Source organism: Oncorhynchus nerka, linkage group LG10 (genome assembly GCF_034236695.1).
Source record: "Oncorhynchus nerka isolate Pitt River linkage group LG10, Oner_Uvic_2.0, whole genome shotgun sequence".
NCBI lineage: Eukaryota > Metazoa > Chordata > Actinopteri > Salmoniformes > Salmonidae > Oncorhynchus > Oncorhynchus nerka.
Window position 1 is genome coordinate 42,236,580 of NC_088405.1, and position 21,358 is coordinate 42,257,937.

General features: G+C 41.7%; 1 long non-coding RNA gene across 2 annotated transcripts; it reads left to right on the top strand.

Moving 5' to 3' along the window:
* Positions 1 to 8: 8 nt before the first annotated feature.
* LOC115135337 (uncharacterized) lies at positions 9 to 14,750 on the top strand. Of its 2 annotated transcripts, none has more exons than XR_003864482.2 (4): positions 9 to 102; positions 8,610 to 8,689; positions 13,896 to 13,990; positions 14,075 to 14,750. It is a non-coding gene; the product is annotated as an uncharacterized LOC115135337 (long non-coding RNA). The 2 variants fall into 2 exon arrangements; XR_010464863.1 differs by lacking the exon at positions 9 to 102 and adding an exon at positions 5,027 to 5,109.
* Positions 14,751 to 21,358: the final 6,608 nt, after the last annotated feature.

A 21,358-nucleotide genomic window follows, 5' to 3' on the forward strand; every position in this document is an offset into this window, starting at 1 on the left:
ACTTATGTCGCACAGCGGCAGTCGAGACGAATAAATTCGATTGTCAGTCCTCCTGATTAGCCGTCCTGAAAAGTTGCTTCGTCGAAACCCGGAGCTGACAAGGTAAAAATCTGTCGTTCTGCCCCTGAACAAGGCAGTTAACCCACTTTTTAAATATAATGTTAGTTGTTTGAGAAGACAAATCACCAGGAAATCAGCTCAAAATTATTTTAATTTAGAAAATCTGTAACCAAGTAATCACACGCATAAATAGAGGCATGTGATTTTTTTATCCCAACGTAATCAAGGTTTAGTATATATGTTTGGGATTCTTGCGGTCAATTTGCAGTGTACTAATGATTCATCCTGATGAGCCCTTCACAGCTAGACAAATTTCAAATTCTGAAGTGGCTAGACACTTCAGCGAGAATTTGAAATTTGTCTGCCAATGTCGGGACTTGTGAATTTTTATCGGAGTAATTGTTTTTTTACAAACATGTAGCAAGACATTAATGCTGTGCAGTCATTGTTTTGTGTTAATGGTTTGCCATTTTGTTTATTTTGATCAATTCCCCATTACCTGTGACCAGTAGTAAATGTACCGTTAATCGCGTCATTTCGTTACATTCAGTTATGTTAATACTTAAATTAATTAGTCCTACAGTCATTTGCCGTTCTCAGAGTGGAAACTTTTGCAGAGTTCACAACCTGTTACACTTGTGAGAAACAAGTTTTGGTTTATTTCATACCTTCATTTACAAATGTTTCATTGCATTTTGGTTGGAGCGCTCCATGTGAGCAATGAGTGTATTTTCTGTCATCTTAATGTTAACGGAACGCTTGCGCCTGAGCACCTATAGAAGTAGACTAACTGGTCTGCTGCGTGCGAATTTAGGAAAGTGCCCATTTGGGGATGTTTGATTTGACTGTCTTATCTCCGCACCACTAATAAGCTGCGCTTCTAAGTAATTGTTTCTTCGCCTCACACAGTAAGTCAATGAAGTCCTTACTTTTTTTAATGACGATAGTTCCACATAGTATTTGCAAAATCTTTCCAACACTCTCCCCCTTGATAATAACCAGGCCTTGGTGTGAAAGAGCAAAATGTAATGCTCTGAGGATACCAATATCCAGGGGTAATGTCATAAAATACCTGAACACATTTCCCTTTGTGCAAAATCAGCTGTGTTTGTCCGGAGCTCACTGGTGCAGGAAACCGAGGGCCCGGAATAGGCTAGTTGATACAATGTTGCAAGTTCGCTGGCAACAGCTTCGGGATGGACCTTCATATATATAAACAGTCATTGGGCCGGAGCCAGTTGATTGATTTGATAGGCTACAATGTACTTCATAGCTCAAGTCAAGACAGATAGAAAAGGAGGCAGACCGATGGAGTAGCGCGACGAATGCGTTTATATGTCAGCTTTCTGTATTTTCACTTAGTTCACAGTGGAAGTTATATGCCTGGTTCTACATTGGCCAGGGGTTTCCAACAGGTCGACCGCGTAGCTCACCTATGAGTAGTTCGCCAAACAATTCTGAAAGTACATGCAATTTTCACGTGTTTCACCGCAAACTGTCATAAAAAAATCTCACAAGTAGGCCCTATTAGGCACAGCAAGCGCCCAGCTAATATCTAATCAACATTGACATTATCCCACTCCTGGTTAGACACTATTGGCTTAAAAATCCAAGCCTAACACAATATCTGCCAATTTCCAGCAATATTGCCCCTGTCTGTCTGTGTGGGGGCACTTTTGTAAATCACTCCATGTGTAGCCAGTTGATGTGATAAACATCTTGTGAGTTTAAAAAAATACTTTCCCCAAAACATTCTCAACTTAATGTTAATTGCAAAGTATGCTTACCTGGCAGAAGTATATCATTTGTATCTACACTGAACAAAAATATAAACGCAACCATTTCAAAGATTTGACTGATTTATAGTTAATAAGAAATTCAGTCAATTGAAATTAATTAATTAGGCCATAATCTATGGATTTCACAAGACTGGGTATATATATATATATCTCTTAAAAAATAGGCCTCATGATCTCGTTACAGTATTTCTGTGCATTCAAATTGCCGTCGATAAAATGCAATTGTTGTCCGTAGTTTATGCCTGCCCATACCAAAACCCCACCGCCACCATGGGGCACTCTGTTGTCAGGTCAAGACGCTGGTGTGGGCGACGAGCACGCAGATGCGCTTCCCTGAAACCGTTTCTGACAGTTTGTGCAGAAATTCTTCGATGGCGCAATTAAAGGGCCAGATGCGCAATTAAAAGGGGACTTGCACTCAATTTTAAATGTGTTAGTTTTCTTCTAGACCTAAATAAATGTGTCTGAAGTATTGACATGGGCTCAGAACATCAAATTTTGTTTCTCTGTGAACAATTGTAATTTTAAGAGTGAAAAATAAAGCCGATTTTGGGGGAAAAAACAGATTTTATTAACCATTATTTTACCAGGTATATTGACAGAACAGTGTACTACTTTCTTGTACATTAAGGACCTTGGGAAGAGTTGCAGGGGAGAGGAGGAGAATATGCCTATTTGAAAGCTAGAAAAATAATTAGCTCAGGACATGTTTCATTTTTTAAAAGTAGCTCTCATGCTAGAACAGGTTGGAGACCCCTGGCACAGGCTCTCTTCATTCCATGCGCTCATTTCTTTAGCCGCCAATGGCTAACTGAATCAATGTGTACATATGACAGAGGCTGGTGCTCTGGCATTAGTGGAATTTTAACTTTTAGATTTTATCATTTTATTTCCAATTAGTATTATTAACCATGTGACAATGATTTTGAGAAACTAAAACATTATTCAAATGAAACTCTTCCATGAAAAATGCACATTTACAAATCATAACTGGCACGCAGATCGGTAGAGGTTGAAGGATAACTTGTAAACTTCCCCAAACTTGAAACTCATGTTCAGCCTTGGAATAGATTATTAGAGCACACATTTCTTTGTCATAGGAAAAATTACCAGGGGGGATGGGTGGGACATGTCCATGTAGAATAGTTTTTGGTCAGGGGTACCCGATATAGCATATGAACATGTCATAAGCAATGGCAAAATGTGTGGAATTGTAGGACATTTGCATATACAGTTGACTTTGGGCACAAAAAAGGTCCAACTCTTCCTCTTTCTCAATTTTCAAGCAGAAATGGGCTTTGCATTTCGTGGTTTATTGTTGTCATTTGGTCATGCGACTGACATTTGTTAGCTAAGCTAGCCAATGTAGCTAAACAGTAACTCCTCCAGTATGTGTTGACATCATTTTTCAGGATTTGTTTTTGGACGGAAGCTGTAGAAAGCGGCACTTCTGTAGCCAAATATCTTATTAATTTATATATATATATATATATATATATATAAAAAAAAATTGTTATTACATTAAATCACCTAGTATGATGGAGCATTGATGAATTTTACAGTTTAAAGACAATATTTGAGTTTTTGCCCAAAGTCAACCTTTAAAGTAGCTTTCCAGTGTTTCTAGATTTCTATGAAATATTACTTAAAATGAATTACATTGAGTGAAATAGTTTTCCTTCCCAATTTTTTTATTAAGTATGTTAAAAAGCAGCTTTTTTTGTATTGGAAAGCTTTGGGCATACCCCAACAACAGAATGGTGTGGGCGTATCCCGGTCATTAACCTTTTGACCCGTACGATCACTTATTTGTGATCATTGTTGAGTGGTCCCTGCAGCGTTGTCTGAAAAGCATCTAAATGTTTTGTACTGATGAAAAATAAAATGTCTAAACTTTATTCCACAATTTCACCTTTAATTTTAAAAGATCAACGCAAACTTCATCATCCAAGTATCACGCGGAACACATCCACAGCCAATCTAAATACCAGGTTAAGTTAGCAATCTAACGGCTACACTTGTTTGCAATGTACCACATCTCTGGTGAGCAAAAGGGAGAAATGTAAAATTGTTTAGAAAAGCGATATGTGTCAGCTAAACTAACAGCTAAATTCTTTGTGATGGCAGCCATGTTTGTTTGACAAGAGAACTCCCTAATCCCAGAACGCCATTCACTAAAAACGCAAATAAACAAAGTCAAAGATGGCTGCACCTGTTGCCCGAATAAGATCAATTTAGTCTGGCCACTTTTCACCATGTAACAAATCTTTGATGTGCTTGTTACAGAGTACACAATAACCTGAGCACATGCAGTTTTTGACAAGGCAAATAAAATGTTATCACCTCAAATACAAGCCTACCTTTGCGCGAAAGCTAAACAGGGTTGCCAGATTTGGATGAAACATTTTTAGTGGTTTGTGGGAGGGGGGTGTATTTTAATTTGTGGAATGTTTTCTAGTCCATGTGGGGTCGAAATGGGGGAAGGTATTGTGGGGGGATATCATAGGAAATATTACTATGATGGGGGTTTTATTAATAAATGGTGTGCAAATACAGGAAAAGTTCATAAGATGCATAAACCTCTGGAAAGAGGGTTCTGAGTTACCAACCCTGAATAACCATAGTTACAATCGAAGTCAGTCCTGACAGAAAAAAATGTACTCTTGAAAGATACCGATAGCCATTGAGTATAGAGTTAGTCTGGTCTTAAAAGGAAACGTATCACTAATGAGGACCCCTTTTTCCCAACCATTTTCTCCCAGGACCAATTCCCTGTCTTGCTGAGAGCGCTCCACTTAGTGAACAACGCTATCCCCTTCACAAAATTAGGAATGTCCTAGGCAGCTTGACCGGGGAATTTGGAAGTGTTTGTGCCTCACAAGTACTTGTTCATTGAGGTGTCTCTCATAGCTTGGAAGGGAACGCTTGCATTCCGCCAATACAGCCCATCAAAGCACCACAGATTTGAAGTCCATGTATTTGTTCTATGTGACCGTCTGACAGGATATGTACAGGACCTGATCATCTACACCGGCCCCACCACAGATATAAGGCATTTTGAGGGTCTCGGCATATCTGGATCAGTGATCTCCATGCTGCAGCCTTACCTCAAAGGGTTACACTGTATTTGTGGGCAACTGGTACAGTAGCACTACCCTTTTCCAGTACCTTTTTGAGGTAGAACACAGGGGCCATTCACAAATATGAGTGAAATACTTGCACAGTGGAACCCTGATGACCTGCCAACGTGGTGAGTGAAATTGAGATTTTACCTGCCAATTCCAAAATCTACCCGCATTTGGGGGTGGCAAGTGTTAATTTTAGGCCCTGGATCAGTTGGTGTAGCACTTGCAAGGCACAGCTGAATATAAATTGAAATAATTTACACTTAAGGAATGCAAACTTCAGACTTCAACTGTATATGGGAGAGGTTGTGGAAGGTAGAGGAAGGACGAGCTAAAAACAAACCAAATAAAACTATGGTAAAATAGACTGTCCATAAAAATATATATATATATATTATGCATAAGCTGGAAAGGCAGGCCTAAGTGTTGTTTGCTCAAATTTGGGGACTCTATTTGTAGAGTAATAAAATAAATATATATTTTTTTAAAGATATGTACAATTTGAAGTTTACATGCACTTAAGTTGGAGTCACTAAAACTAGTTTTTTAACCACTCCACAAAATTCTTGTCAACAAACTATAGTTTTGGCAAGTCGGTTAGGACATCTACTTTGTGCATGACACAAGTCATTTTTCCAACAATTGTTTACAGACAGATTATTTCACTTATTCACTCTATCACAATTCCAGTGAGTTTACATACACTAAATTGACTGTGCCTTTAAACAGCTTGGAAAATTCCAGAAGGAATGTCATGGCTTTAGAAGCTTCTGAGAGGCTAGTTGACATCATTTGAGTCAATTGGAGGTGTAGCTGTGGATGTATTTCAAGGCCTACCTTCAAACTCTGCCTCTTTGCTTGACATCATGGGAAAATCAAAAGAAATCAGCCAAGACCTCAGAAAAACAATTGTAGACCTCCACAAGTCTGGTTCATCCTTGGGAGCAATTTCCAAATGCCTGAAGGTACCACGTCGATATGTATAAACACCATGGGACCACGCAGCCGTCATACCACTCAAGAAGGAGACGCGTTCTGTCTCCTAGAGATGAACTTACTTTTGTGTGAAAATCTATCCCAAAACAATAGGAAAGGACCTTGTGAAGATGCTGGAGGAACCGGGTACAAAAGTATCTATAGTCACAGTAAAACAAGTCCTATATCGACATAACCTGAAAGGCCGCTCGGCAAGGAAGAAGCCACCGCTCCAAAACCCCCATAGAAAAGCCAGACTACGGTTTGCAATTGCACATGGTGACAAAGATCGTACTTTTGGAGAAATGTCGTCTGGTCTGATGAAACAAAAATGGAACTGCTTGGCCATAATGACCATCGTTATGTTTGGTGGAAAAGGGCGGAGGCTTGCAAGCCGAAGAACACCATCCCAACCGTGAAGCACGGGGGTGGCAGCATCATGTTGTGGGGGTTCTTTGCTGAAAAAGGGACTGGTGCACTTCACAAAATAGATGGCATCATGAGGGAGGAAAATTGTGGTTATTTTGAAGCAACATCTCAAGACATTAATCAGGAAGTTGAAGCTTGGTCGCAAATGGGTCTTCCAAATGGACAATGTCCCCAAGCACACTTTCAAAGTTGTGGCAAAATGGCTTAAGGACAACAAAGTCAAGGTATTGGAGTGACCATCACAAATCCCTGACCTCAATAATATACAGACCAGTATCCCTTCTTTCTTTTCTCTCAAACTCTTGAACGTGCCGTCCTTGGCCAGCTCTCCCGCTATCTCTCTCAGAATGACCTTCTTGATCCAAATCAGTCAGGTTTCAAGACTAGTCATTCAACTAAGACTGCTCTTCTCTGTATCACGGAGGCCCTCCGCACTGCTAAAGCTAACTCTCTCTCCTCTGCTCTCATCCTTCTAGACCTATCGGCTGCCTTCGATACTGTGAACCATCAGATCCTCCTCTCCACCCTCTCCGAGTTGGGCATCTCCGGCGCGGCCCACGCTTGGATTGCGTCCTACCTGACAGGTCGCTCCTACCAGGTGGCGTGGCGAGAATCTGTCTCCTCACCACGCGCTCTCACCACTGGCGTCCCCCAGGGCTCTGTTCTAGGCCCTCTCCTATTCTCGCTATACACCAAGTCACTTGGCTCTGTCATAACCTCACATGGTCTCTCCTATCATTGCTATGCAGACGACACACAATTAATCTTCTCCTTTCCCCCTTCTGATGACCAGGTGGCGAATCGCATCTCTGCATGTCTGGCAGACATATCAGTGTGGATGACGGATCACCACCTCAAGCTGAACCTCGGCAAGACGGAGCTGGTCTTCCTCCCAGGGAAGGACTGCCCGTTCCATGATCTCGCCATCACGGTTGACAACTCCATTGTGTCCTCCTCCCAGAGCGCTAAGAACCTTGGTGTGATCCTGGACAACACCCTGTCGTTCTCAACTAACATCAAGGCGGTGGCCCGTTCTTGTAGGTTCATGCTCTACAACATCCGCAGAGTACGACCCTGCCTCACACAGGAAGCAGCGCAGGTCCTAATCCAGGCACTCGTCATCTCCCGTCTGGATTACTGCAACTCACTGTTGGCTGGGCTCCCTGCCTGTGCCATTAAACCCCTACAACTCATCCAGAACGCCGCAGCCCGTCTGGTGTTCAACCTTCTCAAGTTCTCTCACGTCACCCCGCTCCTCCGCTCTCTCCACTGGCTTCCAGTTGAAGCTCGCATCCGCTACAAGACCATGGTGCTTGCCTACGGAGCTGTGAGGGGAACGGCACCTCAGTACCTCCAGGCTCTGATCAGGCCCTACACCCAAACAAGGGCACTGCGTTCATCCACCTCTGGCCTGCTCGCCTCCCTACCACTGAGGAAGTACAGTTCCCGCGCAGCCCAGTCAAAACTGTTCGCTGCTCTGGCCCCCCAATGGTGGAACAAACTCCCTCACGACGCCAGGACAGCGGAGTCAATCACCACCTTCCGGAGACACCTGAAACCCCACCTCTTTCAGGAATACCTAGGATAGGATAAAGTAATCCTTCTCACCCCCTCCCCCCTTAAAAGATTTAGATGCACTATTGTAAAGTGGCTGTTCCACTGGATGTCTTAAGGTGAACGCACCAATTTGTAAGTCGCTCTGGATAAGAGCGTCTGCTAAATGACTTAAATGTAAATGTAATATAGAACATTTGTGGGCAGAACTGAAAAGGCGTGTGTGCGCAAGGAGGCCAACAAACCTGACTCCGTTACACCAGCTGTTAGGAGGAATTGGCCAAAATTCATCCAACTTATTGTGGAAGGCTACTCGACACGTTTGACCCAAGTTAAGCAATTTAACGACAATGCTACTGAACACTCAATTAGTATATGTCAACTTCTGACCCACTAGGAATGTGATGAAAGATATATAAAAGCTGAAATAAATCACTCTACGATTATTCTGACATTTCACATTCTTAAAACTGACCCAACTGACTCCCAACTGACCTAAGAAAGGGAAATCTTTATAAGGATTAAGTGTCAGGACAAACTGAGTATTTGGCTAAGGTGTATGTAAACTTCCGACTTCAACTGTACAATTATTGCATAAACTGTAGTCTTTCAAATTTGTGATTGACTTAGTGTTGTCTATTGCTGTTTTTGTGTAACATACTTTCAGATCACTGTGTACCTCGTCAGAATACCTTCGGGAACCACCTTCTTGCACAAACTGAGAAGGATGTGGAGGTTTTTGACGAGGTAAAAATAATTGTCTGCTGATCATTTATTTTCCGGTCTTCTCCAAGAGATATGTAAGAAATGTATTTGTAATATGAAATATAATTTGCATTTAGTCCTGTTGTCAATCAATGTGAGACTGAACATCGACAAGGTGCAGGAGAAACAGAAGGATAGCTACCGGGGGAGAATCAAGAAGGGGAAGTAAGAAGGGCAAGTACTTCGACATCTGGGCAAATTACTTGGGTTTGGAAGAAGGACGAAAGGAAATCAAATCAAATGTATTTATATAGCCCTTCGTACATCAGCTGATATCTCAAAGTGCTGTACAGAAACCCAGCCTAAAACCCCAAACAGCAAGCAATGCAGGTGTAGAAGCACGGTGGCTAGGAAAAACTCCCTAGAAAGGCCAAAACCTAGGAAGAAACCTAGAGAGGAACCAGGCTATGTGGGGTGGCCAGTCCTCTTCTGGCTGTGCCGGGTGGAGATTATAACAGAACATGGCCAAGATGTTCAAATGTTCATAAATGACCAGCATGGTCGAATAATAATAAGGCAGAACAGTTGAAACTGGAGCAGCAGCATGGCCAGGTGGACTGGGGACAGCAAGGAGTCATCATGTCAGGTAGTCCTGGGGCATGGTCCTAGGGCTCAGGTCCTCCGAGAGAGAAAGAAAGAGAGAAGGAGAGAATTAGAGAACGCACACTTAGATTCACACAGGACACCGAATAGGACAGGAGAAGTACTCCAGATATAACAAACTGACCCCAGCCCCCCGACACATAAATTACTGCAGCATAAATACTGGAGGCTGAGACAGGAGGGGTCAGGAGACACTGTGGCCCCATCCGAGGACACCCCCGGACAGGGCCAAACAGGAAGGATATAACCCCACCCACTTTGCCAAAGCACAGCCCCCACACCACTAGAGGGATATCTTCAACCACCAACTTACCATCCTGAGACAAGGCTGAGTATAGCCCACAAAGATCTCCGCCACGGCACAACCCAAGGGGGGCGCCAACCCAGACAGGATGACCACAACAGTGAATCAACCCACTCAGGTGACGCACCCCCTCCAGGGACGGCATGAGAGAGCCCCAGTAAGCCAGTGACTCAGCCCCTGTAATAGGGTTAGAGGCAGAGAATCCCAGTGGAAAGAGGGGAACCGGCCAGGCAGAGACAGCAAGGGCGGTTCGTTGCTCCAGAGCCTTTCCGTTCACCTTCCCACTCCTGGGCCAGACTACACTCAATCATATGACCCACTGAAGAGATGAGTCTTCAGTAAAGACTTAAAGGTTGAGACCGAGTTTGCGTCTCTGACATGGGTAGGCAGACCGTTCCATAAAAAATGGAGCTCTATAGGAGAAAGCCCTGCCTCCAGCTGTTTGCTTAGAAATTCTAGGGACAATTAGGAGGCCTGTGTCTTGTGACCGTAGCGTACGTGTAGGTATGTACGGCAGGACCAAATCAGAGAGATAGGTAGGAGCAAGCCCATGTAATGCTTTGTAGGTTAGCAGTAAAACCTTGAAATCAGCCCTTGCTTTGACAGGAAGCCAGTGTAGAGAGGCTAGCACTGGAGTAATATGATCACATTTTTTGGTTCTAGTCAGGATTCTAGAGTCAGGATTCTAGCAGCCGTATTTAGCACTAACTGAAGTTTATTTAGTGCTTTATCCGGGTAGCCGGAAAATAGAGCATTGCAGTAGTCTAACCTAGAAGTGACAAAAGCATGGATTAATTTTTCTGCATCATTTTTGGACAGAAAGTTTCTGATTTTTGCAATGTTACGTAGATGGAAAAAAGCTGTCCTCAAAATGGTCTTGATATGTTCTTCAAAAGAGAGCTCAGGGTCCAGAGTAACGCCGAGGTCATTCACAGTTTTATTTGAGACGACTGTACAACCATTAAGATTAATTGTCAGATTCAACAGAAGATCTCTTTGTTTCTTGGGACCTAGAACAAGCATCTCTGTTTTGTCCGAGTTTAATAGTAGAAAGTTTGCAGCCATCCACTTCCTTATGTCTGAAACACATGCTTCTAGCGAGGGCAATTTTGGGGCTTCACCATGTTTCATTGAAATGTACAGCTGTGTGTCATCCGCATAGCAGTGAAAGTTTACATTATGTTTTCGAATAACATCCCCAAGAGGTAAAATATATAGTGAAAACAATAGTGGTCCTAAAACGGAACCTTGAGGAACACCGAAATTTACAGTTGATTTGTCAGAGGACGAACCATTCACAGAGACAAACTGATATCTTTCCTGATCTAAACCAGGCCAGAACATGTCCGTGTAGACCAATTTGGGTTTCCAATCTCTCCAAAAGAATGTGGTGATCGATGGTATCAAAAGCAGCACTAAGGTCTAGGAGCACGAGGACGGATGCAGAGCCTCGGTCCGATGCCATTAAAATGTAATTTACCACCTTCACAAGTGCCGTCTCAGTGCTATGATGGGGTCTAAAACCAGACTGAAGCATTTCGTATACATTGTTTGTCTTCAGGAAGGCAGTGAGTTGCTGTGCAACAGCCTTCTCTAAAATTTGAGAGGAATGGAAGATTCGATATAGGCCGATTTGTTTTTTTATATTTTCTGGGTCAAGGTTTGGCTTTTTCAAGAGAGGCTTTATTACTGCCACTTTTAGTGAGTTTGGTACACATCCAGTGGATAGAGAGCCGTTTATTATGTTCAACATAGGAGGGCCAAGCACAGGAAGCAGCTCTTTCAGTAGTTTAGTTGGAATAGGGTCCAGTATGCAGCATGAAGGTTTAGAGGCCATGATTATTTTCATCATTGTGTCAAGAGATATAGTACTAAAACACTTGAGCGTCTCTCTTGATCCTAGGTCCTGGCAGAGTTGTGCAGACTCAGGACAACTGAGGTTTGGAGGAATACGCAGGTTTAAAGAAGAGTCCGTAATTTGCTTTCTAATAATCATAATCTTTTCCTCAAAGAAGTTCATGAATTTATCACTGCTAAAGTGAAAGTAATCCTCTCTTGGGGAATGCTGCTTTTTAGTTAGCTTTGCGACAGTATCAAAAAGGAATTTAGGATTGTTCTTATTTTCCTCAATTAAGTTAGAAAAATAGGATGATCGAGCAGCAGTAAGGGCTCTTCGGTACTGCACGGTACCGTCCTTCCAAGCTAGTCGGAAGACTTCCAGTTTGGTGTGGCGCCATTTCCGTTCCAATTTTCTGGAAGCTTGCTTCAGAGCTCGGGTATTTTCTGTGTACCAGGGAGCTAGTTTCTTATGAGAATTTTTTTTAGTTTTTAGGGGTGCAACTGCATCTAGGGTATTGCGCAAGGTTAAATTGAGATCCTCAGTTAGGTGGTTAACTGATTTTTGTCCTCTGGCGTCCTTGGGTAGGCAGAGGGAGTCTGGAAGGGCATCAAGGAATCTTTGTGTTGTCTGTGAATTTATAGCACGACTTTTGATGTTCCTTGGTTGGGGTCTGAGCAGATTATTTGTTGCAATTGCAAACGTAATAAAATGGTGGTCCGATAATCCAGGATTATGAGGAAAAACATTAAGATCCACAACATTTATTCCATGGGACAAAACTAGGTCCAGCGTATGACTGTGACAGTGAGTGGGTCCAGAGACATGTTGGACAAAACCCACTGAGTCGATGATGGCTCCGAAAGCCTTTTGGAGTGGGTCTGTGGACTTTTCCATGTGAATATTAAAGTCACCAAAGATTAGAATATTATCTGCTATGACTACAAGGTCCGATTTGAATTCAGGGAACTCAGTGAGAAACGCTGTATATGGCCCAGGAGGCCTGTAAACAGTAGCTATAAAAAGTGATTGAGTAGGCTGCATAGATTTCATGACTAGAAGCTCAAAAGACGAAAACGTCATTTTTTTTTTTGTAAATTGAAATTTGCTATCGTAAATGTTAGCAACACCTCCGCCTTTGCGGGATGCACGGGGGATATGGTCACTAGTGTAGCCAGGAGGTGAGGCCTCATTTAAAACAGTAAATTCATCAGGCTTAAGCCATGTTTCAGTCAGGCCAATCACATCAAGATTATGATCAGTGATTAGTTCATTGACTAGAATTGCCTTTGAAGTAAGGGATCTAACATTAAGTAGCCCTATTTTGAGATGTGAGGTATCATGATCTCTTTCAGTAATGACAGGAATGGAGGTGGTCTTTATCCTAGTGAGATTGCTAAGGCGAACACCGCCATGTTTAGTTTTGCCCAACCTAGGTCGAGGCACAGACACTGCCTCAATGGTGATAGCTGAGCTGACTACACTGACTGTGCTAGTGGCAGACTCTACTATGCTGGCAGGCTGGCTAACAGCCTGCTGCCTGGCCTGCACCCTATTTCATTGTGGAGCTAGAGGAGTTAGAGCCCTGTCTATGTTGGTAGATAAGATGAGAGCACCCCTCCAGCTAGGATGGAGTCCGTCACTCCTCAGCAGGTCAGGCTTGGTCCTGTTTGTGGGTGAGTCCCAGAAAGAGGGCTAATTATCTACAAATTCTATCTTTTGGGAGGGGCAGAAAACAGTTTTCAACCAGCGATTGAGTTGTGAGACTCTGCTGTAGAGCTCATCACTCCCCCTAACTGGGAGGGGGCCAGAGACAATTACTCGATGCCGACACATCTTTCTAGCTGATATGCACGCAGAAGCTATGTTGCGCTTGGTGATCTCTGACTGTTTCATCCTAACATCGTTGGTGCCGACGTGGATAACAATATCTCTATACTCTCTACACTCGCCAGTTTTAGCTTTAGCCAGCACCATCTTCAGATTAGCCTTAACGTCGGTAGCCCTGCCCCCGGGTAAACAGTGTATGATCGCTGGATGATTCGCTTTAAGTCTAATACTGCGGGTAATTGAGTCGCCAATGACTAGAGTTTTCAATTTGTCAGAGCTAATGGTGGGAAGCTTCGGCGTCTCAGACCCCGTAACGGGAGGAGTAGAGACCAGAGAAGACTCAGCCTCTGACACCGACCCGCTGCTTAATGGGGAAAACCGGTTGAAAGTTTCTGTCGGCTGAATGAGCGACACCGGTTGAGCGTTCCTACAGCATTTCCTTCCAGGAAGGCAAGACTTGGGGGAACCTCGCTGCTTTTTCGCTCCTAGCTTGAGTCACCATCCGTTAAGTTGAATATAAAACATCTCAGATAATTATTTTCATTTGCACACAAAACAACCTGAAACCAATTTTAGTTTCCCTATCAATGATATTTTTCTCTTTGTCTTCCTAGGGTTACCTCGGTGGAAGCTAACAACCTTCTCCAGTTGGACGGTCGACCACCGAAAGCCCTGATGCCCTGCACTTCAGTGAAGCCCATTAGACAAAGTATGTTAAGCTTTGGTTGACATTTGAGAAAGCAAGAAATTGTAGTTATGCTGAATGTACCTCTTCAATTGACCTTTCCAATAGACTTTGGGACCATCGACTGTCCGAGCACCCCAGGAGGTATCCCATCCACCAGAGCCAGTGAGTTCAGATCAGTCTGGTTCTCTGAGTCAGAAGGGTACCAGCCTGATGTCCTCAATTACCAACCACTCTCCAACTTTTCATTACATCTGCTACAGCTACTGTTGTTGTCATTATCTGCTAAGAATTTTTTTGTGCTCTATCATGCTGGGCACATATGTGCGAAACACCGATTTAACTAACTAAAAACACTTGCACTGCAAACACTCCGAACAAAGAGAGCGCAGCAGTGACTGGACTTTGCAGTCTCCCTCTTCAAGTCCCCCTTCTGAGACTGGCTGCCTGTCGAGAACAAGTGACATGCAGAACCTCCCACCCACACAGCAACCACCTCCTTTATATTCCACACACCAGAATTCTGTATTTTAGTTTTTGATTGCCATGAGTGTACAAAAAATCTGTGAAAAATATTAGTGCCACAACTGTACCAAAAGAATATCAATGTTTATGTATTAAAATCTTTAATATTGCCAGGTTGGTTTTCACAGCTGTTTCACAAGGAGTTAATTGTAAGGTATCCCTTGATGGTGTTTATTAGTTCCACATTACTTATTGTTGTGTCCTAGGATCTACAATAGACACATATATATTCAACCACAAGGGTGTGCTAGTGAGCTATGCAAGATAGAAAAAAATGTATCATACTAGAGGACTACAGAAATTATATTATTCGGTGTAGATGAGGGAAGGACAGGTTAAGATATAAACATGACAGCCAGACAAGCCAGTGTATGAATCAAATGGATTTGCTTATGAATGGAGAGGAAATTAGCTGATTTTTGTGATCTGTAAGGGAAGTAACATTAATGTGTCAAGCAGATTAGTTAGAAACTCTGAAGCTCTCAACCTCAACACTAGATGAGGAGAGTTCCTCTGTCCAGTGTCTGTGTTCTTTTGCCCATCTTAATCTTTTATTTTAATGGCCTGTCTGAGATAAGGCGCTTTCTTTGCAACTCTGCCTTGAAAGCCAGCATCCCGGAGTCACCTCTTCACTGTTGATGTTGAGACTGGTGTTTGGCGGGTACTATTTTAATGAAGCTGCCAGTTGAGACTGAAATTTAAAAATGTATAAAACCATAACTAGAGACTCAACGAATAGGGTACAACAAAGGGCTGCTGTTTTTCTTCAGCACTGTCAACACTTTGTGCATTTTATGGATTAGTGTTGAACATCCTCCATACTTTCACTCACACTTACAACCAGCACTGTAGCTGCACTGAATGACTAAAGCAAAGTGTTCCAATAAGCTTGCTTTGTTATTTTTAGCAGCTTGTCTCTTTTTTTAATATCGAGGAATTTTTCACTTTCCCTGGTCATAGGAGTAACAACATGAATTGGGGAATGAGGTAGAAATAATGCAGGCTGCCAAATTGTGTATTTAAGTACTTTGTTGTTGTAGTGGGGACAGTAATATTAATCATCTCTAAAAATCATACTTTAAAGAATGTTTTTATACATTTGTTCATTTTATTTGTATGTTTACTACACATAATATAATTTAAAATTATGCATTAAGGCACTGTAATAGAATAATGTGGCAAAAACGGATGTAGACATTAACAAATACATTTCTATATCTTCCGAAATAATTTTTACAAATATTATTTGACCATGCTGGTCATCTATGAATGTTTGAACATCTTGGCCATGTACTGTTATAATCTCAACCCGACACAGCCAGAAGAGGACTGGCCACCCCTCATAGCCTGGTTTCTTCCTAGGTTCCTGCCTTCCTAGGGAGTTTTTCCTAGCCACCGTGCTTCTACATCTGCATTGCTTGCTGTTGGGTATTTTAGGTTGGGTTTCTGTATAGCACTTTGTGACATCAGCTGACGTAAAAAGGGCTTTATAAATACATTTGATTGATTGATGGGGGAGTGCCAAGATTGAGGCAATGTGGCTTCAACACAGCACCCCTTATTAATCCTCTAGTGTATATATAAATCATTGGAATCAACTCATGTTGGCAGCACCTCCATACAACACCATTGCGCTGGTCATTCGGCATGTCATGGTGACATCCAGATGGTGACCAATACTACAAGTTATTTCTCCCTCTCCCATCAAAATAAACATCACTTTCTTTTAAAACTAGCGCCATGCTGCTGTTGTTGCTGGCTAGCCAGCTTAAACTAGCTACAGTAGTTAGCTGGGAACTAAGGGGCTCATCAGGACGACTGACTGAAAACCATCCATTCGTCTCCACGTGCGACTCTTCATCTTCTTCTTCCAGGGTATTATGGAGGTCTGCAAACATATGTTAAGAGGTGCATGCTGCCACCTACTGTGTGGGGTGAAAACTGGGGAACTTTAACGCAAGAAATACGGAAAGGGTGAAAGAAAAACACATTACCCCCCCCCCAAAAAAAAAATAGAATATTAAAATAATCATTGTACTCATTTAGTCAGATTCAAATGTCTACTCCGATACCTACAGGCATTGGGGTCATGTCTAGATGGGATCCCAGCTTTTGTCAAATTTGCCTAAAAGTTGGAAGCACAGAATCGGCTAGAATGTCATAAATATGCTGTAGAGTTAAGATTTCCCTTCACTGGAACTAAGGGGCCTAGCCTGAACCATGAAACAGCCCCAGACCATTATTCCTCCTCCACCAAACTTTACAGTGGCACTATACATTCGGGCAGGTAGCGTTCTCCTGGCATCCTCCAAACCCAGATTCTTCCGTCAGACTGCTAGATCATGAAACATGAACCATCCCTCCAGAGAACGCATTTCCACTGCTACAGAGTCCAATGGCGGCGAGCTTTACACCACTCCAGCCGAAGCTTGGCATTGCGCATGGTGATCTTAGGTTTGAATGCTGCTGCTCAGCCATGGAAACCCATTTCCTGAAGCTCCCGACAAATAGTTATTGTGCTGACATTGCTTCCAGAGGCAGTTTGGAACTCGGTAGTGAGTGTTGCAACTGAGGACGGACCATTTTTACACGCTACGTGCTTATGCACTCACCAGTTCTGTTCTGTGAGCTTGTGTGGCCTGCCACTTCATGGCTAAGCCGTTGTTGCTCCTAGACGTTTCCACTTACAATTGACCTGGGCAGCTCTAGCAGGGCAGAAATTTGATGAACTTTTTGTATTTGCATTTACATTTACATTTAAGTCATTTAGCAGACGCTCTTATCCAGAGCGACTTACAAATTGGTGCGTTCACCTTAAGACATCCAGTGGAACAGCCACTTTACAATAGTGCATCTAAATCTTTTAAGGGGGGGTGAGAAGGATTTTTTTATCCTTAGGTATTCCTGAAAGAGGTGGGGTTTCAGGTGTCTCCGGAAGGTGGTGATTGACTCCGCTGTCCCGTGAGGGAGTTTGTTCCACCATTGGGGGCCAGAGCAGCGAACAGTTTTGACTGGGCTGCGGGAACTGTACTTCCTCAGTGGTAGGGAGGCGAGCAGGCCAGAGGTGGATGAACGCAGTGCCCTTGTTTGGGTGTAGGGCCTGATCAGAGCCTGAGGTACTGAGGTGCCGTTCTCACAGCTCCGTAATGCCCCCATAAACAAAGCGAGGTCCATACAGAAATGGTTTGTCAAGATCGGTGTGGATGAACTTGACTGGCCTGCAGAGCCCTGACCTCAACCCCATTGAACATATTTGTGATGAATTGGAACACCAACTGCGAGTCAGGCCTAATCGACCATCATCAGTGACCAACCTCACTAATTGTGGCTGAATGGAACCAAGTCCCCGCATCAATGTTCCAACATCTAGTGGAAAGCCATCCCAGAAGAGTGGAGGTTGTTATAGCAGCAAAAGGGGGACCAACTCCATATGAATGCCCATGATTTTGGAATAAGATGTTCAACGAGACGGTGTCCACATACTTTGAATCAGAAATGGGCAACGATGTAGCACAATTACTACTTACTGGTATTTAATGAATCAGACAAGGGCAAGTATACATTTAAATCAAAACTGTACCTTTTGAATAGTTACTTATGTCATTTAGACTCATATCATGAAATAAAGCAACGTTGACCTGTCACTTTCTGCAGAATAATTACATTTCTGCAGCAATAATGTACAGGTTTTTCTAAGGTTTTACCAGTACTTCAGCTCTCTGGCTTGTGCCTGGAGCAGCTTACGGAATTCTACCTTGACAGAGGCCTGGACCCCCTGGAGGCCTTTGGTATTTTATTCATATCCCCAGTAGCTGTTGCAAAAGCAGCAGAAAGCGTACAGTATTTTATATATATATATATATATATATATATATATATATATATATATATATATATATATAGTGTGTTAACAACCGTTCCACAGGTGCATGTTCATTAATTGTTTATGGTTCATTGAACAAGCATGGGAAACAGTGTTTAATACCCTTTACAATGAAGATCTGTGAAGTTATTTGGATTTTTACTAATTATCTTTGAAAGACAGGGTCCTGAAAAAGGGACGTTTCTTTTTTTGCTGAGTTTATATGTTTTGAACATGACAGTTTACAATCTAAGGTAACGCCAAGTCATTTAGTCTCCTCAACTTGTTCAACAGCCACACCATTCATTACCGGATTCAGCTGAGGTCGAGAACTTGTACCAAATACAATGCTCTTAGTTTTAGAGATGTTCAGGACCAGTTTATTACTGGCCACCCATTCAGTGACTTCATTAGCTGTGGCTGCTAATGTGAATACGGTTGAATCATCAGCATAAATGGATGGACACACATGCTATATTTAATGCCAGTGGCAGGTCATTGGTAAAAAAATAGAAAAGAGTAGTGGGCCTAGAGAGTTGCCCTGCGGTACACCATACTTTATGTTTGACTTTAGAGAAACTTCCATTAAAGAAAACCCGTTGAGTTCTATTAGATAGATAGCTCTGAATCCATGAAATGGCAGAGGTTGAAAATCCATAACACATACACTCCGTTCAAAAGTTTGGGGTCACTTAGAAATGTCCTTGTTTTTGAAAGAAAATCAAAATTTTTTGTCCATTAAAATAACATTAAATTGATCAGAAATACAGTGGAGACATTGTTAATGTTGTAAATAACTATTGTAGCTAGAACTGGCTTATGTGTAATGGAATATCTACATAGGTGTACAGAGGCCCATAATCAGCAACCATCCCTCCTGTGTTCCAATGGCATGTTGTGTTAGCTAATCCAAGTTTATCACTTTAAAAGGCTAATTGATCATTAGATAACCCTTTTGCCTGTAATCGAACCCACAAATGCTGATGCTCCAGATACTCAACTAGTCTAAAGGCCAGTTTAATCAGCACAACAGTTTTCAGCTGTGCTAACATAATTGCAAAATGTTTTTATTTATCAATTGGACTTTTTAAATGATAAACTTGGAATAGCTAGCACAACATGCCAATGGAACACAGGAGTGATGGTTGGTGATAATGGGACTCTGTAGCCTATGTAAATATTCCATAAAAATAGTAATTTATAACATTAATAATGTCTACACTGTATTTCTGATCAATTTGATGTTATTTTAATGGACATTTTTTAAACAAGGACATTTCTAAGTGACCCAAAACTTTTGAACGGTAGTGTACTTTATTTCAACAACAGGTTATGGTCAATAATATCAAAGGCTGTATTGACATCTAACAGTACAGCTCCCACAATCTGCTTATTATCAATTTCTTTCAATCAATCATTTGTGTCAGTGCAGTACATGTTGAGTGCTCTTCTCTAAAGCATGCTGAAAGCCTGTTGTAAATTTGTTTTCAGAGATATAGCATTGTATTTGGTCAAACACAATTTTTCCAACAGTTTGCTAAGAGCTGGCAGCAAGCTTAAAGGTCTGCTATTAGAACCAGTAATGCCCGCTTTACCACTCTTGGGTAGCAGAATTACTTTGGCTTACTTCCAGGTCTGAGGACAAAGACTTTCCTCTGGGTTCAGATTAAACATTTGATAGAAAGGAGTGGCTATAGAGTCAGCTACCATCCTCAGAAGCTTTCCATCTAAGTGGTCAATCCCAGGAGGTTTGTCATTATTGATCGATAACAAGAATTTTTCCATTTCTCCCACACTTAACTTTACAAAATTCAAATTTGCAATGCTTTTCTTTCATTGTTAGTTGTTTTTATGCATGAATACAATTACTCACTGTTCGTTGTTGGCATTTTCCTGCCTAAGTTTTCCCACTTTGCCAATTATTAAATAATCATTCAAATAATTGGCTAAATCAAATGGTTTTGTGATGAATAAGCCATGTCGATGACAGATGGAGTTGAATTTGTCTTTCTGCCCATAATTTAATTTAAAGTACTCAAGTTTTTTTTCCATCATTCTTTATATCATTGATCTTGGAATCATAATACAGTTTCTTCTTCTTTTTGTTAAGTTTAGTCACATAATTTCAAATTTGCAGTAAGTAAGCCAGACAAATTTGCAGCCACATATTAGCCACTCCTTCTGCCCCATCTCTTTCAACCATACAGTTTTTCAATTCCTCACATCAATCCATGGAGCCTTAACAATTCTAACAGTCAGTTTCTTTAAAGGGTGCATGTTTATCAATAATTGGAAGAAGCAATTTGATAAATTAATCAAGTGCAGCATCTGGATGCTCCTCATTAATCACATCAGACAAACAACTATTTTTTAACATCCTCTACATAAGAGTCAGAGCAAAATCTTTTGTATGATCTCTTATACACTTTTATGCCCAGCTGTTGGAACTTTGGCTTTCTTGAATATAGCCACTATATTGTGATCACTGCATTCAATGGGTACAGATTCAGCTTTAGAACAAAGTTCTACAGTATTAGTAAAAATGTGATCGATACATATGGATGATCTTGTTCCTGTAGTGTTTGTAAACATCCTGATATTGATTAATAACCTGAACCAGATTACAGGCACTGGTTACAGTGGCATTTTTCCTATTTTGTTGCCTTACAACCTGGAATTAATTTGAAGATTTTTGGGTGGTTTGTGTCATCTGATTTACACAACATGCCAAACCACTTTGTAGATACAAAATATTTTCTATTGTGAAACAAACAAGAAATAAGACCAAAAAACAGAACTTGAACGTGTAGAACTATTCAGATCTTATTTACGGGCTTCATAGCAAAGGGGGTGAATACATATTCAAGTAATTTTTTCCATTTCACTTCACTAAGTTGGACTGTTTTGTGTATATCCATTACATGAAATCCAAATAAAAATCGATTTAAATTACAGGTTGTAATTCAACAAAATAGGAAAAACGCCAAGTGGGATGAATACTTTTA